The sequence below is a fragment of the Bison bison genome, unplaced genomic scaffold, assembly GCF_000754665.1.
Source record: "Bison bison bison isolate TAMUID 2011002044 unplaced genomic scaffold, Bison_UMD1.0 scf7180017864281, whole genome shotgun sequence".
NCBI classification, from domain to species: Eukaryota; Metazoa; Chordata; class Mammalia; order Artiodactyla; family Bovidae; genus Bison; species Bison bison.
This window is the reverse complement of record NW_011494853.1, coordinates 737765-757184: the sequence shown is the minus strand read 5'-3', so window position 1 is coordinate 757184 and position 19420 is coordinate 737765. Positions and strand designations below refer to the sequence as shown.

Genomic DNA, 19420 nt, shown 5'->3' with positions numbered 1-19420 from the left:
TACTTTCTGAATGTTGAGCTTTAAGCCAACTTTTTCACTCTCCTCTTTCACTTTCATCAAGAGGCTTTTTAGTTCCTCTTCACTTTCTGCCATAAGGGTGGTGTCATCTGCATATCTGGGGTGATTGATATTTCTCCTGGCAATCTTGATTCCAGCTTGTGTTTCTTCCAGTCCAGCGTTTCTCTTGATGTACTCTGCATATAAGTTAAATAAGCATGGTGACAATACACAGCCTTGACGTACTCCTTTTCCTATTTGGAACCAGTCTGTTTTTCAATGTCCAGTTCTAACTGTTTCTTCCTGACCTGCATACAGATTTCTCAAGAGGCAGGTCAGGTGGTCTGGTATTCCCATCTCTTTCAGAATTTTCCACAGTTTATTGTGATCCACACAGTCAAAGGCTTTGGCATAGTCAGTAAAGCAGAAATAGATGTTTTTCTGGAACTCTCTTGCTTTTACCATGATCCAGCGGATGTTGGCAATTTGATCTCTGGTTCCTCTGCCTTTTCTAAAACCAGCTTGAACATCAGGAAGTTCACGGTTCATGGATTGCTGAAGCCTGGCTTGGAGAATTTTGAGCATTACTTTACTAGCATGTGAGATGAGTGCAATTGTGCAGTAGTTTGAGCATTCTTTGGCATTGCCTTTCTTTGGGATTTGGAATGAAAACTGACCTTTTCCAGTCCTGTGGCCACTGCTGGGTTTTCCAAATTTGCTGGCATATTGAGTGCAGGACTTTCACAGCATCATCTTTTAGGATTTGGAATAGCTCAACTGGAATTCCACCACCTCCACTAGCTTTGTTCGTAGTGATGCTTTCTAAGGCCCACTTGACTTCACATTCCAGGAAGTCCTTATGAGTGTATAATATAGGCTTCCCTCATAGCTCAGTTGGTAAAGAATCTGCCTGCAATACAGGAGACCCCAGTTCGATTCCTGGGTTGGGAAGATCCCCTGGAGAAGGAAATGGCAACCCACTCCAGTATTCTTGCCTGGAAAATCCCATGGATGGAGGAGCCTGGTAGGCTACAGTCCATGGGGTCTGGAGGAGTCGGACACGACTGAGCGACTTCACTTTCACTTTTCACTTTCATACATTGGAAAAGGAAATGACAACCCACTCCAGTATTCTTGCCTGGAGAATGCCAGGGACAGAGGAGCCTGGTGGGCTACTGTCTATGGGGCCACACAGAGTCGAACACAACTGATGCAACTTAGCAGCAGCAGTAAGGTGTTATTATTCTTCAAATATCTCCCACTAAACTATCAGCTACAGAAAGCAAGAACTTTGCCTTTTCAGCACCTAGCATGATGCCCTTTCCACAGTAGGTAATAATGGTTGAATAACACAAGATTTCTACTTAAGTACAGTCATTTAGCTTATTGAACTTGGCCATTTCTCCCAAATCCCCCAATTTCAGGGTCCTATGTATACTTTGCAAAAAATTCAAAGACTATGAAAGAGGCTTTTGGGGGGAAGGGAGTGATGGAGATACACTGTATCTTGATTGTCGTGTTAGTTGCACAAAATGTATATGTTAGTCAAGACTAAAGAAAATGTGCACTTAAAATGTATGCATTATGTTATATGTAAATTACAACTAAATAAAATGTATTTTTAAAACTTTAAAGTCCATCTCCGTGCTTCTCAAGATCCATCCTTCTGTTGTTCTCCATTGAGTTGACCACTATAAACAATTTTTTTAATGTTCTTTCTGGTATTTTCTATGCATTATGCATTTATAAATGTATGTGAGTCTATGAATTTTCACAAATGGAATCATGCATGCTGTCCACATTTTGATTTTTACCTGACAATACATCAAGATACTGTTTTATATCAGTACATATAGGTAGACTGCAAACTTTTTAACATTTCATACATTCCATTGAAAGACTACCTATAGATTCTTTTCAAACTACCTGTGAATTAGATTAATGAGATTTACTTTCAAAGAATCAGCCTATTATTAGAAGGTAGAAGTACATGCGTGCATGCATGCTAAGTCACTTCAGTCGTGTCTGACTCTTTGCAACCCTATGGACTGTAGCCTGCCAGGCTTCTGTGTCTATGGGATTCTCCAGGCAAGAATTCCAAACTGGGTTACCATGCCCTCCTTCAGGGGATCTTCCTGACACAAGGATCGAACCATAGTCTCCTGTGTCTCGTGCACTGGTAGGCAGGTTCTTTACTACTAGTGCCACCTGGGAAGCCCAATACTCTTTGCTACCCCATGGACTGTAGCCTGCCAGGCTCCTCTAACCATGGAATTCTCCAGGTAAGAACACTTGAGTGGGTAGCCATTCCCTTCTCCAGGGGATCTTCCCAACCCAGTGATTGAACTCAGGTCTCCCACATTGCAGGCGATTCTTTACTCTCTGGGCCACCAGGGAAGCCCCAGTAAAAGTGCAGGAACTTTAAATTAGGAGAGACCTTTAGACATACTGCCCTCGGGCGGGAAGATCCCCTAGAGAAGGGACTGGCTACCCACTCCAGTATGGAGAATCCCATGGACAGAGGTTACAGTCCATAGGGACACAAAGAGTCAGACATGACTGACTAACACTTTTAGACATATTTAGTAGTCTTTTCCAAACCATTTTTTAAAAATATGAGAACCCAATGCACCCATACAAACTCAAATATATATGCCTGAAACAAAGGTTTCCCAAAATGCTACTTTTACTAAACTTTTGCCAACAAAGGTCCATCTAGTCAAAGCTATGGTTTTTCCAATAGTCATGTATGGATGTGAGAGATGGACTATAAAGAAAACTGAGCACTGAAGAATTGATGCTTTTGAACTGTGGTGTTGGAGAAGACTCTTGAGAGTCCCTTGGACAGCAAGGAGATCCAACCAGTCTATCCTAAAGGAAATCAGTCCTGAATAGTCATTGGAAGGACTGATGCTGAAGCTGAAACTCCAATACTTTGGCCACCTGATGCAAAGAACTGACTCATTTGAAAAGACCCTGATGCTGGCAGAGATTGAAGGTGAGAGGAAAAGGGGGCAACAGAGGCTGAGATGATTGGATGGCATCACCGACTCGATGGACATGAGTTTGAGTAAACTCCGGGAGTTGGTGATGGACAGGGAGGCCTGGTGTGCTGCAGTCCATGGGGTCACAAAGAGTCAGACACGACTGAGCAAGTGAACTAAACTGAACTGAACTAAACCCAATGGCAGTTTATAGTTTCTCTTATATTTTACTCTATTTTCTGTTGTTCTCAACCCACAAAATTGATTTCAATACCCATTAGTACATTTGAACTTACAGTGAAAAGGTAAAAAGGGGTCTAACATTGCTCACCATTTAACAGGTTGAAAAAAAAACCTACTAAAGAAAGACCAAGAGTATATCTGATGATTAGATCATTTATTTAGGCCCTTATGTGCATTGAACTCTTCTTTTTGAAAGACATCTTATAAACTCTCCACTGGCTGTAAAATAAAGTCTAATGTCCTTAGGCAGATGTTTCTTCACCGTCTTGCCCCAGGTTTTCCTTCCAGACTCATGTAGAGCCACTTCTCACCCTTCCTCCCTCATTCAAATCCCCAATGTCCTCTCTAACTTTCCTGCTCACAGTGCTATAATTTCCCAAATGCATTACCTGTATTCATGCTGAACGTATTTGCAAAGACTGAAATGCCCTTCTCATTCATTCTTTGGTAAAATGGCTTCAGATTCAAATTAAATGTCAATTTGGGAAGCTCTCTTCAAATTCTTTAAACAGAACTAGTAACACTCTTCTCTGTGCTCTCACAACTTTTTTTTAATACTTAGGTTTTAGTTCTTAGCCCATTGCATTCAACTGTTTATAAGTAAGTTTATTTTCCAAAAGAAAGAAGCATATTTGTATTTCCCCAGAATTTGTCATAGTTTCCAGAATATAATAAAAGCTCCATACATTTTTTTGTTTGTTAAATGAATGATCATTTCTGTCCATCTTTACAGGGGTGATTTGTCCTTTCTCAATCAAGAAAATTTCAAATGTCTTGGCTGGAATTCACGTCTGCCCACCACTAGAGGGTAGTAGCTACACAATTCAAAAATTCTAGACTGTCTATAGTAACTGTCTTAGAAATCAAGCCAATTTTCTCACTATTTGTGACTTTCTCAGTATATGTGATTTAACCAAGCTCAACAAAATCACTTTTGTTGGAAATGATGGAGGCCTTATCCATCTCAAATCTTGATTCCTTTTAGATGTGTTAAACATGAAAATAGAGGTCATGGTTTTCTTGCCTTATACCAGTAACATATTTCTCAGCTCTTTCTTCTTTGCCCATACACAAAAAGTTATTTATCATAGGCTTTTAAATTCTGGTCTACTTTTTCTCAGTCCACTATTATTTATCATGAAATCATACTTGTTAAAGTACAATTTTCCTAAATCCTGGAGTTGCTACAAATGCAGTTATAAAATTGTAATGCAACTTGAATCATAGTTTATGGATCTTGCTTACTTATAAGGGATCTTAGGGACCTTGTGGAGAAGGCAATGGCACCCCTACTCCAGTGTTCTTGCCTGGAGAATCCCAGGGACGGCAGAGCCTGGTGGGCTGCTGTCTATGGGGTCGCACAGAGTCGAACACGACTGAAGACGCAGCAGCAGCAGCAGCAGAAACCTTGTAGTTGAAATCCCACATTTAAAATTTTGTTGTTTTGTATTGGGATATAGCTGATTAAAAATGTGATAGTTTATATCTGATAAAAATGTGATAGTTATAGCTGATTTAAAATGTGATAATTTCTATAGTTTCAGATAGAACAGTGAAGAGGCTCAGTCATACATATACATGTATCCATTCTCCCCCAAACTCCCCTCCCAGGAAAACCACTCCATAACACTGAGCAGAGTTTCCTGTGCTATCAAGTAGATCCTTGTTAGTGTTGGTTATCCACTTTAAATATAGCAGTGTGTACATGTCCATCCCAAATTCCCTGACTATCCCTTCTCCCCATCCTTCCTCCCCTCCCACCCAGCAACCATTAAGTTCCTTCTCTAAGTCTGTGAGTCTGATTCTGCTTTGTAAATTACTTGATTTGTATCATTTTGTAAATTACTTCATTTGTTTCATTTCTTTTTAGATTTCAGGTATAAAAGACGTCAGAAGTTATTTCTCCTTCTCTGTCTCCTTCTCAGTATGACAGTCTCTAGGTCCATCCATGTTGCTGCAGGTGACATTACTTTATTCTTTTTAATGAGAAATCCCACATTTTACATATGAGAGACTTGAATACTAAACTTATTAAAGGATTTGTCTAAAGACACAGGTGGTGATACAGTGAGGACTGGAACCTCATGTCTCATGATTGGGGAACTTATTTTTTAGCACCTCACATTATACAAGAAGCACACAACATACTGGTTCAAAAATAGTACACGTGTAATTTTGTGCACATGTTTGTTTTTTATTATAAGCTTTAAAGATAGCTTCCCAAGTACACAAAAATATATGAGATATTTATTACAGTACTTTTGCAGTTAAAAAGTAGAAATAATTTAAATGTCCATCAATCTGGAGTTGATCAATTTCGTAAGTAAATTATAGTACATCTATCAATGAAGCACTATTTGTGTCTGTCAAAAATTGCAATTAATCTGTATGTTCTGATCTGAAAAGGTAAACTAATAAGGGAAAACTGCAAGAAACAGAAGAAAAAGTATAATATTAAGTCATTTGTATAAAACTGTGTTAAAAGTAGTAAGGTTTGATAGGCATAAAATAATTATGGAATTATAGCTGAGACACTTAACAAGGACGGTTATTTCTGGGAAATGAAAAAAGGGGGAAAAGGGAAATTCTTTCCCATTTTATACCCTTCTTATAATGGTTATAATAACTTATCAAAGTAAATCAAGAACTGTTCACACAAAATTTTAAAACATAAAAGTATAACCACATATTTCTTACAGAGTCATAGATACATAGAAAAAGTATAAAAGCACACACAGAAAGAAAAATCATTACATCTGGGGAAAAAGGAAGATAAAAGATTTGGGATAGGAGTATATACATCTTTAAAAAATAACTTAAGTAAATATATCAAAATATTTAAGATCTTAATAAAGCTGATTAGTTGCAACTTGATAAAGCTGATGTTAATAATATTTTTTTGTATACTCATTTGTCTGTTTTAAGTATTTCATTATGATAAAATGAAGAGTCCAAAAGGTAAAAATTAAATAATGAAGAGTTGCAGAATTACATGTATACTTTTACATGTATACATGTGCAATGTTCAAAAATACACATATACTTACACATACATAGAATAATACTGGGGAGAAGGCAATGGCACCCCACTCCAGTACTGTTGCCCGGAAAATCCCATGGATGGAGGAGCCTGGTAGACCGCAGTCCATGGGGTCGCTAAGAGTCAGACACGACTGAGTGACTTCACTTTCACTTTCCACTTTCATGCTTTGGAGAAGGAAATGGCAACCCACTCCAGTGTTCTTGCCTGGAGAATCCCACGGACGGAGAAGCCTGGTAGGCTGCAGTCCATGGGGTTGCACAGAGTCAGACACGACTGAAGCGACTTGGCAGCAGAATAATATTGAAAAGGATATAAAACCCACATTTAATATCCTAGGTGATAAGACAGCATCTTTTGTTCTAACACTTGGTCACTGATCCCAGTTTCTGACACAAGGGAAACTCTTGTGGTGACTCTAGGTGGGTTCTTGAATGGCTCCTGGATTAGGGCTCTGGAAAGACCAAGCCATGATTTCGTGAGTGCTCAGTTTTTCCATAATGTCCAACTCTTTGTGACCGCATGGACTGTAGCCCACCAGGCTCCTCTACCCATGGGATTCTCCAGGCAAGAATACTGGACTGAGTTGCCATGTCCTCCTCCAGGGGATCTTCCCGACACAGGAATCAAACCCAAGCCTCCTGTGTCTCCTGCATTACAGGCGGATTCTTTACTGCTGAGTCACCAGGAAAGCCCAAACCATGATTAGAAGCTTGGAATTTCCAGCCCCACCCTGCACGCTCTTGAAAAAGGGAAATGGCTAGAAATAGTTAATAATTGAACATGCCTGTATGATAAGGCCTCCAAAAAATTGCAATAACATGGGTTTGAGAGAATTTTCAGATTGGTAAGCACATCCATGTTTTTACATCCATGAAAGGGTGACACATCCCAAGTCTACTGGAGACAGAAGCCCCTGCACTCAGGACCCTCCTAAACCTCACCTTATGGACCCCTTCATCTAGCTGTTCATGTGTGTCCTTTATCATGTCCTTTAACAAACTGGTAAACCTAAATATTTTTTCCCAGGGGCTTCCCAAGTGGCGCTAGTAGTAAAGAACCTGCCTGCCCACTCAAGAGATGTAAGACATGCAGGTTCAATCCCTGGGTGGGGAAGATACCCTGGAGAAGGAAATGACAACCCACTCCAGTATTCTTACTTGGAGAGTCCCATGGACAGAGGAGCCTGGAGAGCTGCAGTTCATCCATTAAACAAATTACTGCCAAATAACTGTTTCCTTGAATCTGTCAGCCACGCTAGCAGATAATCAAACACAAAGGGAAGAAAATCTTGAGAACCCCTAATTTGTAGTCAAGACAGACAGAATTTGCGGGTAACATGGGGAACCTACAACTTGTGATTGGCATCTGAAGTTGGGAGCAGTCTTATGGAATTACATGCATGCTCAGTCATGTATGACTGTTTGTGACCCCATGGACTGTAGCCCACCAGGCTCTTCTGTCCATGGGATTCCCAGGCAAGAACACTGGAGTGGGTTGTCATTTCCTCCACCAGGGGGATCTTCCCAACCCAGCGATGGACCCCAGGTGTCTTGTGTCTTCTGCATTGGCAGGTGGATTCTTTACCACTATGCCACCTGGGAAGTTCAGCCCTTAACCTGTAGAATGTGATGCTATCTCCAGGTAGATAGTGTCAGAATTGGGTTAAATTGTAGGGCAGCCAGCTGGTGTTGCAGAATTATTTGATGTGGGGAAAGAACACACACACATTTGGGGACTTCCTTAGTGGTCCAGGGGTTAAAACTCCATGCTTCTACTGCAGGGGTACAGCTGGTTTGATCCCTCATTAGGTAAGTTTTCCACAGTGCAGCAAAAAAAAGAAAAAAAAAAAACCACACATCTTTGGTGACCATAAGTGTCAAAAGTGAAATGTCCTGTGTGAAAGCAAAAGAGACATATGGGAGCTGGAGACCTGGTGTTTTCCCTGCACAGAGGGGAAAACTGGGTGGTTTTTCAAACCGGTATCATTTTGTATCACTGCCTTGCCCACATTCTGGTGGAAATACACTGGGGAAGAAAAGGCAAAAGGAGAAAGGAAACAGAGGACATTTTCTAAATAGTGCACAAATAAGATAGATAACCTAAAAGATCCATCAAAATTTACTCAAAAATTTATCTACACTTCAAACATTTATGAGAGCCGTCTACACCTCAATAATCCTGAATCCTGTCCCACCCCCACCAATTTTCTTACGGCCTCTCATTAGACTAGATGAACATAAACTAAAGCCTTATTTCTTGTCCATTTTGGGTTTCATGGAACTAAAGTCACAAAGGATGTTCAAGAAACACTCAGTTTACTTCCCTTTCAATCTCTCTTCCTTGGGCGGCTACCAACATCTAAAACAAAGCAAACTTTCATTTCCATCAACCTGACCCATTTATTGGCTTTTGAGCAGCAAGTAACTGGACCCCACACCTTTCAGTAACAAAACTAGCAATCCTGGCCAGAGCTCACAGCCACTAGCAGCTGCCAAGATTCCCTGTCATCTTCGTTGCAGAAGCCCACCAGAGTTGTCTGTGGCTGCAGAAGTCAGAAACTAAATGATTCCTCTTTCAGTCTCTCTTTCATATTTTAATATTTTTAATGTTTATTCTATGTTATAGGTTTTGTTCTTTTATTTTAAAAACATATTTGCAAACTTTGCACAAAAATTAAATGTCCATAGATGGAGGAATGGATAAAGAAAATGTGGTACATATATACAACACACTATTACTCAGCCATAAAAAAAGATAGTCATTTGCAGCAAATGGATGGACCTAGAAACTTTCATGCTGATGAAAAGTAAGTCAGACAGAGAAAGATAAATATGCTATCGCTTATATATGGAATCTAAAAATAATGGTACAGACAACTTATTTGAAAAGCAGAAAGAGACACAGAGGTAGAGAATAAGCTTATGGGTATTAAGGGGGAAAGGGGCATGGTATAAATTGGAAGACTGGATAAAATAAATAACTAATAAGGTACTGTGCAGCACAGGGAACTCTACTAAACACGCTAATGACCTTTATGGGAATAGTATCTAAAAGAGAGTGAATATATGTATATGTGTAACTGATTCACTTTGCTGTACTGCAGAAACTAACTTGACATTGTAAATCAACTACACTAAGATAAAAATTAACTTTTTTAATGCAATCATTCCCTTTTGCCTTCACTTCCCAAGAGCATATGAACATACCCCTCTGGCAGAGCCTATTCAGACCCTACCAAAGTGAAGGTCTAGGAAATGCAATACCCAAGCTTCTCATAGAGAAATAACAAGAAAGGATGGAAATGGGCTTGAATATCAATAAATAAAAATCTGACACAATCCCTGTTTTGCAGGCAAGGAAGTGAAAACACAGAGACTAAACAACTCCTGTGTGTTCATGCTAAGTCACTTTAGTCGTGTCTGACTCTGTGCAACCCCGTGGACTGTAGCCTGCCAGGCTCCTCTGTCATGGAAATCCCCAGGCAAGAATACTGGAGTGGGTTGCCATGCCCTCTTCCAGGGGATCTTTCCGACCCAGGGATCGAACCCACGTCTATTTTGTCTCCTGCATCAACAGATGGATTCTTTATCACTGGGGCCACCTGGAAAGCCAGAATAACTCCTGAATGATCACACAATTAATAGGTGGCAGAACTAGGATTCAAACTCGGGCTCTGTACGTAGCTTCTATAACTCCCACATACGATTTTTGCTCAAGGCAACCTGCTTGATTTGTATCTACCACTCGTGTTGGTCTTGCAAGTGAAAGTGAAGTTGCTCAGTCGTGTCCGACTCTTTGTGACCCCATGGACTGTAGCCTACCAGGCTCCTCTGTCCATGGGATTTTCCAGGCAAGAGTACTCATCTGTCCATGGGATTTTCCAGGCAAGAGTACTAGAGTGGATTGCCATTTCCTTCTCCAGGGGATCTTCCCAACCCAAGGATTGAACCCTGGCCTCCCGCATTGTAGACAGACGCTTTACCGCCTGAGCCACCAGGGAAGTCCAATGTTGGTCTTGCTGCTGCTAAGTCACTTCAGTCATGTCCGACTCTGTGTGACCCCATAGACGGCAGCCCACCAGGCTCCCCGGTCCCTGGGATTCTCCAGGCAAGAACACTGGAGTGCGTTGCCATTTCCTTCTCCAATGCACGAAAGTGAAAAGTGAAAGTGAAGTCGCTCAGTCGTGTCTAACTCTTAGCAACCCCATGGACGGCAGCCCACCAGGCCCCCCAGTCCCTGGGATTCTCCAGGCAAGAACACTGGAGTGGGTTGCCATTTCCTTCTCCAATGCACGAAAGTGAAAAGTGAAAGTGAAGTCGCTCAGTAGTGTCTGACTCTTCGCAACCCCATGGACTGCAGGCTACCAGGCTCCTCTGTCCATAGGGTTTTCCAGGCAAGAGTACTGGAGTGGGGTGCCACTGCCTTCCCTCCACCTTAATGTGTGTTTTGCCCCTGCTTGAAATGGGAGAATTATGGGTTGTCAAATGTAAATGTTAGAGATCATTCAGTCCAATCCTTTAATTTTATATCTAAGAAAAAAAATTCTAGGTCAAGCATCCAGCCCAAGGTCAAGTAGTTAAGGCTAAAACTAGAACTCACTGTGCTGATTATGCATTTACTATCCTTTTTTCTAGTTACGTTTGGCTAGTGGGTCTTCCCACTGCGTATTTGTCCTTAGTGAACTGTACCACCTAAGGCAACTGGATGCAAAAATGCATTCTGTCCACTCACAGTCTGGGCCTTCCAACTCTAGACTTGGTACATTACTTCAAGAATATTGTTACCATCTGGTAAGGTGTTAGTGAAATGTGAGGAAATAGGAATACACATCAGACTAGGCTTCGGTTTGCCACAAGTAACAGCTGCCTATATCAATGACAATTACAGTTATTAATTTTGCTTTTCATTTTCCCAGTTCCTCTTAGCTCCCCTCTGTTGAAATGTTGAGATTTTGGCTGTCAGAGGCAACTGCACCATTGCCTCAGGGATCTGTGGAGGAGACTTGTTCACTGTAGCATTTTCATTTTCAAAACGAAGTAATCTAGTCACTCACATAAAAGTGTGCTAGTCGCTCAGTCGTGTCTGACTCTTTGCCACCCCATGGACAGTAGTCTGTCAGGCTCCTCTGTCCATGGGATTCTCCAGGCAAGAATACTAGAGTAGATTGCCATGCCCTTCTCCAGGGGATCTTCCTGATTTAGAATCAAACCCAGTCTCCCCACATTGCAGGCAGACTCTTTACCATAAAAGTGTGTTAGTCTAACTTTAAGAAAAATCCAAACTCCAACAGCTTTTGATACCATCTTGGATTTTGAAATAACTTCAATCTGCAACTGGCATTCAGAATGCCCTTGGCATGTCAGTCTGTGATGGCAGTAAAGACCTGTTAAAACACTTGAGCTGAACTTTATTAACCAAAATGGATACCACCAGCTTTATCAGGATTTCCCAAGCCAGTAATCAAACCCGAGTCTCCTGCATCGCAGACAGATTCTTTACCGACTGAGCTACGAGAGAAGCCCCTATCTTCTAAATAAAGCTTGCTTTATTTTTATTTTGAAAAAAATGAAAAATAAATTAAACTAGAATTCAGATTCCTAATCTAGAGCATTTTTCACCTCAAGAGTTTTCTTCCATGAAAAAATTTCCAGCTAATTCTAAACTCAGCCAGTCGTCATCAGTTTCATCCTTTGCTAACTAGCCATAGCATCTGTCTACATTATCATAGTATTTGGCATTTGGTTATTTTTCATTTAGAGTATAATTATATATGGTCTAATGGGCTTCCCAGGTGGCTCTAGTGGTAAAGAACTTGCTTGCCAATGCAGGAGAAATATGAGACTCGGGTTCAATCCCTGGGTCAGGAAGATCCCCTGGAGGAGGACAAGGCAACCCACTCCAGTAATCTTGCCTGGAGAATCCCATGGACAGAAGAGCCTGATGGGCTACAGTCCATGGGGTCACAAAGAATCGGACACGACTGAATCGACTTAGCATGCACGCCTGCACGTATATGGTCTAATAATGAATCTAATCATTTTTCATTAAAGACAGTAAATTTGTCATATATTCATTTTTAATTCTCTCAGACAGAGCAAGACAGAGAGTCTACAATTCTAAAACTTTTATTTTGACCAAATGAATACAGATTTCTGTTATTGAAAATGTAGAATTAATCAGTGACTTGTAAAAGGTTTTAATATGACTGTGTTGCAACATATATTCAAAATTTCAGTCTTTCCAAAATACCTGATCTCTGCTTAGAAGTTTATAATTAGATACTAAAAAGGAACAAAACAGAGGAGAATCACATACATTGCCCCCAATTTTTCCATAGTACACCATGAAAGTGAAAGTCGATCAGTCATGTCTGACTCTTTGCAACCCCATGGACTATCCAGTCCACGTAATTCTCCAGGCCAGAATACTGAAGACGGTAGCCTTTCCCTTCTCCAGGGGATCTTCCCAACCCAGGTCAAACCCAGGTTTTCCGCATTACAGACAGACTCTTAACCAGCTGGGCCAAAAGGGAAGCCCATATTACACCATAAAACAACTAATACTTTGTGAGAAGGGACAGACACCCTCCAGAAATAAAAGCCCTATTCACAAGGTGCTTTCAGTAATTTCCTTCTTGATCTGCAAATCTAAGTAATACAGCTGGAAAGTTCTCCAACTGGCTTTTGTTTTTAATTTTTATCTATTTGTCTGCTCTGAGTCTTAGTTGTGACACGTGGCACCTTGAATCTTCCTTACAATATGCAAACCCTTAGCTGTGGCATGTGGGATCTAGTTCCCTGACCCAGGTCCCCTGCATTGGGAGAGAGGAGTCTTAGCCTCTGAACCACCAGGGAGGTACCTCCACCTGGTTTTAATTGCTGTATAATCTTTTGAGAAAAAGGAATCAGTAAAACTGGATCCACACCAGAAATAACTTTAAAGACCTGAATTAATTTTTGGATTATATATTCGAAAGCCAGCATCCTTTTCAACTAAACATTCATTTTCATTTATTCCTTTACTGGTTCTCCAGACACAGGTTATTCCAAGCCTGGCAGCAGGCACTGGAGATAGGAGCAAACTCTTGGTCTACCGGGATACAGAAATAAATTCTTACAGCACTATTATGTACATATGTATGCATGTACTCAGTCACTCAGCTGGGTCCAGCTCTTTTTGCAATCTCATGGACTGTAACACTCCAGGGGATTTTCCAGGCAAGAATACTGCAGTGGGTTGCCATTTTCTACTCCAGGGGATATTCCCAACCCAGGGATAAATTCTTTTGTAGCACTATTAGTATCTGTCAAATTTCTACCCATTGTTAAAGCTCAGCTCTTCAGTGCATTATCTCCCTGTTTGCTTCAGTGAGGATTAGTCATTCCCTATTCCTGTTCCCAGGGTTACTCTGCTAACAGCCCTTACTGTATTATTATAATTGTATATACACGGCTGTTTGTTTTTTCAATCTCCCACAGTGTAAACTACATAGTGTTTATAGTAAGAGCGGAGTACTTGTTATGGTACTGAATTTATTGATAAAGGCCCTACCTTTTGCAAGGGGAATAGTTACCCTCTCCACTGTTGGTGGGCATATAACCTGGTAGAGTCTCCTTAGTGGGAAATGACATAGCTTTCAAAACTGTGCATCAGTTCAGTTCAGTTCAGTCACTCAGCCGTGTCCAACTCTTTGCTATCCCATGAACCGCAGCACGCCAGGCCTCCCTGTCCATCACCAGCTCCCAGAGTTTACCCATGTGAAACCTTTATTTCACATGTTTATATGTAAAAGGATAGTGTGAGTGAGAATTGCATTCAAGGTCTACTTTGAGGAGAAATCACTGCTCAAGGTCCCTCTTCAGTCTTCTGCACTCCTTCCTGATGAAACTAATTAATCCAAGGAATTAGTTAATCCAAGTAATTAATTTACTAATTTAATTCAATTAACTAGACTGCTGCCTGTTTTCCAATGTTTGAATCTCTTACCCACCCACCAGACTCTGACTATGCTGCATTTATTTATTTATATTTTTTACAGTAATAATCAAGAATGCAAGGAGATCAAACCAATCAATCCTAAAAGAAATCAACCATGAATATTCACTGGAAGGACTGATGCTGAAGCTGAAGCTCCAATACTTTGGCCACCTGAAGCAAACAGCCGATTCACTGGAAAAGACCCTGATGCTGGGAACGATTGAAGGCAGGAAGGCAGGAAGAGAAGGAGGCAACAGAGGGTGAGATGGTTGGATGGCATCACTGACTCAATGGACTTGATTTGAGCAAACCCCGAGAGATAGAGGACAGGGAAGCCTAGCAGGCTGCAGTCCATGGCGTCTCAGAAGCAGACACAATTTAGGGACTGAAAAACAATCAAGAAAGACAATTTCATAAATCACAACAATGTCACTTATACACATAAACATTTGAAGTTGATATGTGGAGGGAGAATATAATTCTAATTACCTCAAATTTTCATAGCAAGGTGACTCAGTTCAGTTCAGTTCAGTTGCTCAGTCGTGTCCGACTCTTTGTGACCCCATGGACTACAGCATACCAGGACTCCCTGTCCATCACCAGCTCCCAGAGTTTACCCAAACTCATGTCCATTGAGTCAGTGATGCCATCCAACCATCTCATTCTCTGTCGTCCACTTATCCTCCTGCCCTCTATCTTTCCCAGCTTCAGGGTCTTTTCAAATGAGTCAGCTCTTCGCATCAGGTGGCCAAAGTTTTGGAGTTTCAGCTTCAACATCAATCCTTCCAATGAACACCCAGGACTGATCTCCTTTAGGATGGACTAGTTGGATCTCCTTGCAGTCCAAGGGACTCTCAAGAGTCTTCTCCAACACCACATTTCAAAAGCATCAACTCTTCAGTGCTCAGCTTTCTTTATGGACAGAGGAGCCTGGTGGGCTGCAGTCCATGGGGTCGCTAAGAGTCGGGCACGACTGAATGACTTCACTTTCACTTTTCACTTTCATGCATTGGAGGAGGAAATGGCAACCCACTCCAGTGTTCTTCCCTGGAGAATCCCAGGGGCGGGGGAGCCTGGTGGGCTGCCGTCTGTAGGGTTGCAGAGTCGGACAGGACTGAAGCAACTTAGCAGCAGCAGCACATCCATACATGACTACTGGAAAAACCATAGCCTTGACTAGACGGACCTTTGTTGGCAAAATAATGTCTCTGCTTTTTAATATGCTGTCTAGGTTGATCATAACTTTCCTTCCAAGAAGTAAGCACCATTTAATTTCATGGCTGTAGTCACCATCTGCAGTGATTTTGGAGCCCAAAAAGATAAAGTCAGCCACTGTTTCCACTGTTTCCCCATCTATTTGCCGTGAAGTGATGGGGCCAGATGCCACTGTGTGCCATTTAAACATTCTAAACAGCTTGTCACTAGGAATTCCCTGGAGGTTCCACTACAGGGGTCACAGGTTCGATTCCTGGTTGGGGTACTAAGAGCTCACATGCCACAGCGCAGTCAAATAAATAAATAAGTAAAATAGTTTGTCACCTCTTTTGAGAGAAATCCCATAATTCTTGAAGGACCTGCCCAGATCTTAATTCTACATTCCTAGATTGCCCCTGGCTAAATACACCCCTGTTATTTTCTACTATTCAGTATTTTACTTCTGCTGCTACTTCTATCATTATGGTCTGGATTGTATTACAGCATTTTTTGTTGTTGTTGTATAGGTGCATATTCACACCAGATTGTGACTCTCTAGAAATAAGAATATAGTTTTTTGCATGATACAAAAAACTCTGATTTTTGCATGATACATTCCTTGACACATACTAAGCGTATAAGAGATGTTGGTTGAGATTTATTACATGGGGTTTTGAGGGTCATTCCCCTTAGTTACTCCTCACCCACATTCATATTCCACTGGACCATTTTCTAAAACAAAACAAAAAAGCAAAACCCTATCAAGTGGGAAGCTCATGTATAAAAGTGCTTTCTCTAACCATGCTCTGTACTGCTGAAAACTTCTGAGAACCATGCTCTTCCGCTTCTGTTTTTTAACTTTTCTTATCTGAGACATTCAGAAATGACTCACTTTGAAACTCTTCCTGTGGAGTCAGATGGTAGTGGAAAGTGTTGGGTTTGGTTTATCATCAGAAACGGAGAGAGGAAAGAGGAGGCGCTCATCAAAGTTCCTAACTGTACTTCAGGACTTGACTGTGGTCAAGGGCGGGGACCAGACGGGACAAGTGGGGACCTCCAGACCTATGCAGAAGCCTTCAGCTATTATCTCGGGTTTTTGGTAAGGAAATCTAGATGCACCTGATGATTTATGCCCAGCTTGTTCTCTTTAGATAATGGTTTGAAGGTCATTATTTTCTATTCCCCCTTCTTTCCCCAACTGTTATTTCTTTTGCTTTATTCCCATGTCCACCTTTTTCTTTTTCTAACTATTCCATGTTCTATTTATCTTTGCTGTTTACATTTCATTCCGGAACTAATATTGAATTTTTACATCATTTTCCCTGCTCTTAAATTGGCTGTTTCTCCTTCTGATCTTTGATTCCAGCTTTTCCCAATAATTCCATTTTCCAAATCAGTGATTATGTATTTTTCTTAATGTATATATTTTTTCTATTTCATTTCGCTCTTTTTCTCTTTTATTTTTTTCCACATTCTTTATTGCTACTGATTCTGTCATCCTGTTATTAGTATTTGATTCTGGTATCTACTTTTCTTTCCCTATTATAGCTGAATTTTAGTTTCAGGATTTTACTTATCTTTTTAATTCTGATTGGTCAATTCAGTATTGAAAATTTAAAATATGTATATAGAGAGAGTTACTTTTCAACCAAAACCAATTTCGTATTGAAAACTTAAAAAAAATAGAAAGAGAGGTACCTTTCAACCAAACACTTGGAGAAATATAAAAAGTTACCTTGAACTGAAAGATTTTTAAGATTCTGATTCAGATACACTTTCATTGCAAAATATGATATTTAAAGTATAGTATGCCAGATGATTCAGTTTCTTTGCATTAGAATTTTTCTCTTTTCAATCTTTATTATTTACTTATTATTCTTTATTACTGTGCTGCTCTTGATGCCTTTCTCTATTAGCAATACCAAAGGCTTTTCTGTTATGTGATTATTTGTAGTAAAAAGAGTTTTGGCCTGATAGTAATTGGACCTAGGATTTGAGATCACTCCTAGTTGTGACTATGTAAAAGTCCCCTAATTTGTTGAGTTTCAGTGTCCAAAACTATAAAAATAGAAATAAGAAGAAATAATTGCTAACTTTCTTTTCAGCCCTTGAACTCTCTCCATCTCTCTATATTTTATGAATCGATGCGTGAATATGTGTGTAGGACAGGTGGTCAAGGTAGCTGCCATGCACAAAAGCAAAGGAAGTGAACCTGACAGGCCTCGAATATTAGAATAAGCAAGGCTACAGAATGGAGAATGGGAAGCACTTCTTCTTTTTTGTTATTTTGTTTTGTTATTTTAACTTCTGCTAATCCCTATGCTAGCATTTAGTCAACTCAGCAGAACAAGTCATATGGTATTCTGGGTTTCTACCAAAGGAAACATAAAATGCTGTTATAGCCAACAAGAATTGGGAACTGGAAAACAAAAAAAAGGAAGTTAGAAGAGATAGCATCCTTATCGAATTAAACAAATAAGAATTAAAATTTTTATTTAATAGAAAAAGAAAAGAAACCCCAAGTATGAGCATCCATCCATTCAAGTAATCTTTAATCCTTACGTCTTACAAAGCATTGTGCTAAATTCTGTGGAGCAAGCATTTAGAAATAAGATATTTTTTTACCATTATGAAACTTAAGGCTAGAATAATAGACAAGACAGCCATGAAAATAATTGTAATGCAGAACAAAAGGCACGTTGCCCAGAGAATACAAAAAGTGGTTCAAACCCCACCATACACACACAAAATTTAGGAGGCTGAAGAAGTAAATTATGATTGGGATTATAAGAGAGGTTTCAAGGAAAATATACTTGAGCTTGATCTTGAAGAATGACTAGGATTTCAGCATAACTAGGATTTCAACAGATAGTGATTAAGAATGGAGGAAAGAGGAGGTTAAGGTAGAGAACAGCATTCCAGACAGAAGTGAACAGCAGTCGCCAAGGTAAGAAAATGGCATTGACTTGGAATAGTGAGTTGTTCAGGAAAGCTATAAAGTAAGGTATGTTTACAGGAATGTCAAAAATTACAGGAATTTCGCTGGCAGTCCAGTGATTAATAATCTGCCTTCCAATGCAGGGTAGGTGGGTTTAATCCCTGGTCGCAAAATTAAGATCCCACGTGCCACAGGGCAGCTAAGCCCATGAGCCACAACCACAGAGCCCACATTATTCAGCGAAGACCCAGCACAGCCAAAAAAAAGAAAAGAAAATTAGGGAAGAGTTATGTCACAGAGGCCAAGAGAAAGAGAGTGATAAGAAGCCAATGTAAAGTAATAGAGATATTGTGGAGGATAAAGATAGAGAAAAAGATGCTTGTGTTTACTCTCTAGAGGTAGTTTTAGCAGAGTAATGGGATAGAAGACTAATTACAAAGGGTTAAGAAGTAACTGGTGAGAACACAGACCCCAAAACAAACCAGTATCCTTGAAAAAGAGAAGCTGCTACATTAAAAGGCTTAAGAAATATCCTGATGCAAAGTGTGATCCTTAACTGGATACAATTGTTGACAAATCAGCTATAAGGGATATTTTGGGGATAGCGGGAAAAAAAGGATAAAGTCTGAATATTCATCAAGGTAAGTCTTACTGTAAAATGGGGACTGCTAAGTGATAAAAGTGATCAAAGAAAGCAGTTTATATAAAACAATATGCATTTACACCCACGTTCATAGCAATAGCATCTGCAATAGCTAAAATGTGGAAGTAACTCCAATGTCCATTGACAGATGAATGGATAAATAAAATGTGGTACACACATAGAATGGAATATTATTGTCTTAAAAAAGAAGAGAATTCTGACACACACTACAACATGGATGAACCTTGACGACATTTTGCCAAGTGAAATAAGCCAGTCACAAAAAGACAAATGCTGTAGGATTCCATCTATACAAGGGATCTAGAGTAATCAATCCTAAAAGATGATGCTGTGAAAGTGCTGCACTCAATATGCCAGTAAATTTGGAAAACTCAGCAGTG

The 19420-nt window shown here is 40.2% G+C and overlaps 1 protein-coding gene across 1 annotated transcript in view; it reads left to right on the top strand.

The window, feature by feature from the left end:
* Positions 1–16248: 16248 nt before the first annotated feature.
* The window catches only part of C3AR1 (complement component 3a receptor 1), a 9760-nt gene continuing 6588 nt past the window's right edge, over positions 16249–19420 (top strand). Inside the window, exon 1 of the mRNA XM_010849361.1 lies at positions 16249–16537. The gene's annotated coding sequence lies outside the window, so the exon portion shown is untranslated. The remainder of the gene's footprint in view (positions 16538–19420) is intronic.